This window comes from Myotis yumanensis, unplaced genomic scaffold, assembly GCF_028538775.1.
Source record: "Myotis yumanensis isolate MYYU_CA2020_CCGP unplaced genomic scaffold, mMyoYum1.0.hap1 SCAF_3, whole genome shotgun sequence".
NCBI classification, from domain to species: Eukaryota; Metazoa; Chordata; class Mammalia; order Chiroptera; family Vespertilionidae; genus Myotis; species Myotis yumanensis.
The window spans coordinates 127,598,436-127,604,599 of record NW_027223754.1 but is presented as its reverse complement, the minus strand read 5'-3'; the positions used below and the strand labels follow the sequence as shown (position 1 = coordinate 127,604,599).

Genomic DNA, 6,164 nt, shown 5'->3' with positions numbered 1-6,164 from the left:
GATTCCAATTAGTTTGGGGCTCAGAAATGAGTAGAGAATGGATATTCAGGGACCAACTAACCAAATCTGCTCTCCTAGGTTAGGGATATGAGAGGGGGAGGTGTCACAAGGAGCTGACAATGAACCAATAGAGATTATAAAGGGAGAGGGAAGAAGAGTTAGGTTAGGTTCCAGTATCCTAAAATTTTTGCTGAAGACTGGATGAAATCAGAAGTCATTTGTGGAATGATGTTATTAGAAGTTCAAGATACTTTCTGGCAGGCACCGAGCTACAGAAACAACTGGCACAAGTGCCACAAGACTTGGGACAAGAGAAAATCCTACCACAAGAAGCAAAAATATGAGCTGGGGTGCCCTGCTACCAGCGCTAAGATTGGCCCCCACCTCATACAAGTACACACAGCCCAAGAAATATTGAGCCTTGAGGCTGAGTATAGGCAAATTCTGGGGATCAGAGTACTGTATGTGCAACACAAGGATTGCTGACATCTACACTGCATCCAACAATGAACTGGGCCACCCCAAGAGCCTAGTGTGGACCTGCATCGTGCTCACTGACAGCACGGTACCAGCAGTGGTACGAGTCCCACTGGGCATGGCCCCTGGGCCACAAGAAGGGGGCCAAGCTGACTTCTGAGGAGGAAGAGATTTTAAACTAAACACACTAAAAGAAAATTCAGAAGAAATATAACGAAAGGAAAAGGAATGCCCAGTGTAGCAGTCTGCTCAAGGAGCAGTTGTAGCAGGCAAGCTTCTGAGTACATCCCCACGAGTCCAGGCCAACGTGGCCTCACAGGTGGCTGTATGCTTGAGGGCAAGGATCTGGGGTTCTATCTGAGGAAATTCAAGGCCCAGAAAGGCAAATAAATCCTCCTCCCTCCTACCTTAGCTCATGTAGAGATGTTTATTGTTGTAAAAAACAAACAAACAAAAAAACCCAACAACAACAAAGAAGTTCAAGATTTAGGACAAGAAAAGTAAAAGAGAAACTGTAAATACTACTTTCTGATTTTGAAAATCTGCCCAGGAAGAGAGCTGTAGGCAAATCTATGTCAGTATTTTGTGCCCAAATAACAGAAACTTTGAATCAATTCCAAGCACAAGTTCCATGCCTCCACATCCAGTTGAAGATTCTGTTCTCAGAGTCTTTACCTGGCCTGGACCCTGTTCACTGCAAATAGAAGAGATAGTTGCACACATATCTCTTTTTGACTTTCTAAGCTCTGACATTGCAGACCACACTAGGCCATGCTATGATGCTGAAATGGATTTTTGGACTGGAACCTGGATTCTTTGTCCACTAGAGTTGAAGAATGAATCCACAGAGAGTAGTACAATAAAGGTGGAGATTTATTGAAAAACAAGTACAGACTCCCACATGGGGAGAGGAAAAGAGTCCCACAGAATGCACTCCCACGTGGGGAGGAGGAAAGGGACCCACTGAGTTCCTTTTCCCTATGGCTTATAAAGGCTGCAGATCCTGGTGACTTGATATCCCCTCTGATTGGTCACTGTTCCCTTAGATTGGTTACTATAGTAACTTCTGAACTCAAAGGTCAAACACCACATGGGACATGTGATGCCCTCCTCCCTCATTGTTCTTTTCTTTCTGTCTTCCTTCTTCTTTATTTTGTAAATATAGACCTTTTGGACTATTTACAGCTCCCCTGTCTTATGTAAATGCAACTGTTGCCTTTCCCTGCACCTGGCTTCCTTGTGTTATGGAGATGTACCTTCTCCCAATCTGTAGCCCTGTGTTTTTTCATGGACCCTCATTCTAAAAATTCCCTAAGCCTGCCTATATTCCCCTAAAATTCCTGTTTCAATGTCAGAGTAAAGTGTCAGGCCCTACAAGGAGAGAACGAAGTAGCTCTACACAGAGGACTTCTGGATCAGAGAAAGAGCTGCTGGAGGGAATCCCACCCCATCTGGAATGTAATGGGAGTGTTGCAGAAGACCAGAGAAAAACCAAGCAACACTTTAGAGAAAAGGAGTTACACTGTTTATTATGCCAGCAGACTCAGTGGAATAACTTCCCAAATCTGAGTAAAGTAACAAGCAGGGGGCTTCTCTTTTATATCTTTCTGGGGTTTTTGTCCCTCAAATTTGGATTATGCTTCCAGTCCCTTCTTGGGCTTTGCAAAAAGGCCCCAGGTGTTGGGGGTCTTGAGACCATATCTGATGGTCTGGCCTGGCACCAGCATTAATAACCCCTGCCCTCCAGGCTGTGCATTGTTCAAAGTTTATGGCCTCTGTATTTAGGTAACAGGTTTTGCAAGGCCAGTTTCTGGGAAAGAGGCAGTGACTTAATTATAGGTTATCAAGAATGTACACTGGGCTTGCTGGCACAGATTCAGATTGCTAGCCCCCCCAAATATCAGGGTTACATTGGAATTAGCTTTTTTAGCCTTCTCAGAAGAGTCAAGGTGCAAGAGGAAAATAGATCTGAACAAGTTAAGGAAGTTTGCTAGAGTGAGGGCAGACTTTCATGTACAGGAAGATTTAGAAGGAAAAATATTCTCATTGAGAACATTGAACAAGAATATAAACTGCTTTCTGGGGAGAACACAGGAGCCTTTGACTCCAATGCACCAAGTAATTATCACACTGAGTAAGGTGGGGAGGTGGGGTATGATCTGTAAGGAGGTGCCATGTGCCTGCCTAGGGGCTAGATCTCAAGCCCCACTGCAGAAGCTCCAATCTGCCAGACAAAGCAGGGAAAACTGGGACCAAAGGAATGAAGGGAAACAACTCTGGGAGAGGGCTTTCTACCAGCAATAGGTCTGGGGAAATAACACAAGGTGGATGGAAAGAGGGCTACCTGGCAGGCCTGAGACGCTCAACAACTGAAAGTAACCACTGAGGCATTCTGGTTAGAAAAATTCCTAACTGAGCAGGTTAGAATGGGAAGTCATGTCTTAAGACCTATATGATTAATCTTCAACTTCAGCTAGCCCTATCCATTGTTTTTGTCCATCTAGGGTAACATACTTAAAATGTCAGAATGATCTCTTCTCCAGCCCTCTAGAGACAAACACCCTGGTACCAGGACACAACCACCCCAACATAGCTCATCTCTCTCTCTTATCTGCGTGCCTCTGTAAACTATGTATGTTGAATATTAACTATCTTGTACCCACCAATATAAAAGGAATATGTATCTTTCCATTTTATTTTATTTTATTTTTTAAATATATTTTATTGATTTTTTACAGAGAGGAAGAGAGAGAGATAGAGAATTAGAAACATTGATGAGAGAGACATCGATCAGCTGCCTCCTGCACATCTCCCACCGGGGATGTGCCCGCAACCCAGGTACATGCCCTTGACCAGAATCGAACCTGGAACCCTTCAGTCCACAGGCCAACGCTCTATCCACTGAGCCAAACCAGTTTCGGCTCCATTTTATTTTTTTACTCAATCTAGAGATTTCCCACTCTACTGTCTCTACCCCCTTAATCTACTGCCAGTGGATTTCATGTAACTTCTTTTATATCTTCTCCTTTGATTCTAATGTATAAAATAGACTGCACAACTGCTATTCCTGGGAGCATTTTTTCAATCCTTTGAGATTTTGCTTCTGGGTCTGGCCTTCAAGCTTTGGCTCAAATAAGCTCTTTAAACTTAGATTTAAAAATTCTTTAGATTTAAAATTTCTTTTTTTGATGGTAATGATACCAAATTTTTAGACTGGAACCCGGATTCTTTGTCCACCAGAATCAAAGAATGAATCCATGGACAGAAAGTGGTATAGCAAAGGTAGAGATTTATTGAAGAACAAGTATAGACTCTCACGTGGGGAGAGGGAAGAGTTCCACAAAATGGACTCCCAAGTAGGAAAGGGGAAAAGGGTCCCACTGAGTTCCTTTTCCCTAGGGTTTATAAAGGCTGCAGTTCCTGTGTCCTGATATCCCCTCTGATTGGTCAATGTTTCCCTTCGAATTGGTTATGATAGTGATTCCTAAGGCCCTCCTCCCTCATAGTCCTTCCATTCTCTGGGCTTTCTTCTTTTCCATCTGAATGAAGGGCTTCCTTCTCTTTGTTTTGTAAATATAGACCTTTCTCGGCTACTTTCAGTTCCATGGACCCCAATTATAAAAAAATCCCTAAGCCTGCCTATGTTCCCTCAAAATTCCTGCTTTAGTAACTGTCCTCAAAGAGAGCAATTAGTTCCCCTCGCCTGACCCTTGGAGACCCTGTGGGGAACACCACTAACTGTCTTATGTCGCTTTGAGAGGGGAAGCTGCTGTCCTGGAGAAACTGATTCCATTCTTTCCCACTTTCTACGAAAGCTGAATATCTAGAGAACTACATATTATTTTGCAGGGGTACACTTTTCCAGGAGGTATAGGGGGATGTTGTTTTGAGATACTCCACCATGTCTGTTTGTTTCTTTCCTAGTAATTCATTTCATGCTCCCCTCTTCTCGACGTGGAGTAGTTGTGCCCAGTGCATCTGGAGAAAAATGTGATCAGAATCTTTCTCCATTGGGGGAGCACTTAGAAAAAATTCTGGAGGGTAGACGAGGAGGAAATGCAAAGAGGGTAGAGATAAGAGAAGAGATGGCTTGGGGTTCTGTTTACAGAATTGGATATAAAGAGGCCACACGGACAAGAACAAAATGTGCCATGGAACAGAGCCACCCATGAGACATTGCTTTCAACCCAGAGGTTATGAGGGAATTGAGTCAGCACATGGCCAACTGCCCAGCCTCAGTAAGGACCATGCACATAGAGGTTGCACTGGATATACCAACTTTTATTCCTCCCGGCATTGGAGAGGGATTCCCTTTGCAGTGACTAGATGCCGATGGAGAGTTCCTATGCTATGAGATTGGTGACAGGACATTGCATTCTAGACAAGGCAGCAGAATCACCTCCCCCCTCATCTGCCTTCTTCTCTACTTACCCAGCCACATTTGACCCCGAACTACCTCTTTCTTCCCTGACTGCGTGGTTCTCCCTTCTTCCCCACAGCTGTCCCACTGTCCAAACACTCCTCTCACCTGCCTGCTTGCCCCTGCCACTACCTCCTCTAAGCACACACGCTTAAATTGTACTCATCCTTCAGCTCTCAGCTAAAGCAGCATGTCATTGAGGAAACCCTTTTTGAAATCTTAAGAGCAGTTAGATTCTTAAATATATTCATACTTAAGTTGTCATTCCTAAAAATGTATATGCCAGATGGTAATTATGCATAAATTAATATTAGTGTGATTATCTGATCAACATCCCTCCATTCTATTGGCTCTAAACACACTGAGGACAGGGATTTTGTTTTTGCCATTATATCATCAGCACTCCACATAAGGCATAGCAAATAGCAGGTTCCCAATAAATATTTTGTGAATAAGTATATGAGTTCTCATCTAATAATGCCATCTAAGGCATATAATAGGTGGTTTTACACATATGGAAACACACACGTATCTCTTAAATAAATATATGAACTAAACAGGCTCAAATGTGTTAAATAAGTGAATTTATAAATGAATTATTTAGGATACTATGTAGTACAGTGGAATGAAGATGAATATTCCAGTCAGGCAGGTTAGGATTAACTGCAGTTCTTCAACTAACTGTCTGAGTTTGGGCAAGTTACCTGACCTCTCTGAACCTCAGTTTCCTCATTTGAGGAAAATAATAAAAACTCTGAATTTGGTTGTAAAATTTAAATTGGATAATGGATAAAAGCTTTCTAGCCCAGTGCATAGTATGTAGTAAGCTCTAAATAAATGGTTGCTATTGACATGATTGAATTTGTATGCCACATGTGTTAGTTAAATTAGGATATAGAGCTCAGTTAAGTTGAATTCTATACACAATATTTCTAGATACATAATATGAATCCGATGGATAGTGTAGAAAAAGCAAAGGAATAAATTCATTTAGAATGACTTGAGAATTGGATTGTGAACAATTTGTTTCGAGTATGCTAGAACAATTTAGAATCCTGCCACTAGGTGTCGATGAATACACACTGTAGAAACAAGGCCTAGGATACCTGGATTCTGTTTCTGCTGTTAGTTCTTGTATAAGTAATATTAGGGCACTACAACTAGTTATTACTAAAATCATGTTCTCAGTTATTCAAAAATTTTCAACTATCTGGGAGTATTTACCAAGTAAATCAAACTTTTACACTCTTCCTTTTTCTTTTTTCTT

At 42.0% G+C, this 6,164-nt stretch overlaps 1 pseudogene; it reads left to right on the top strand.

Annotated features, from left to right (window-relative positions):
- The first annotated feature begins 228 nt into the window (after positions 1 to 228).
- On the top strand, positions 229 to 867 carry LOC139006327 (small ribosomal subunit protein eS8 pseudogene; annotated as a pseudogene).
- Positions 868 to 6,164: the final 5,297 nt, after the last annotated feature.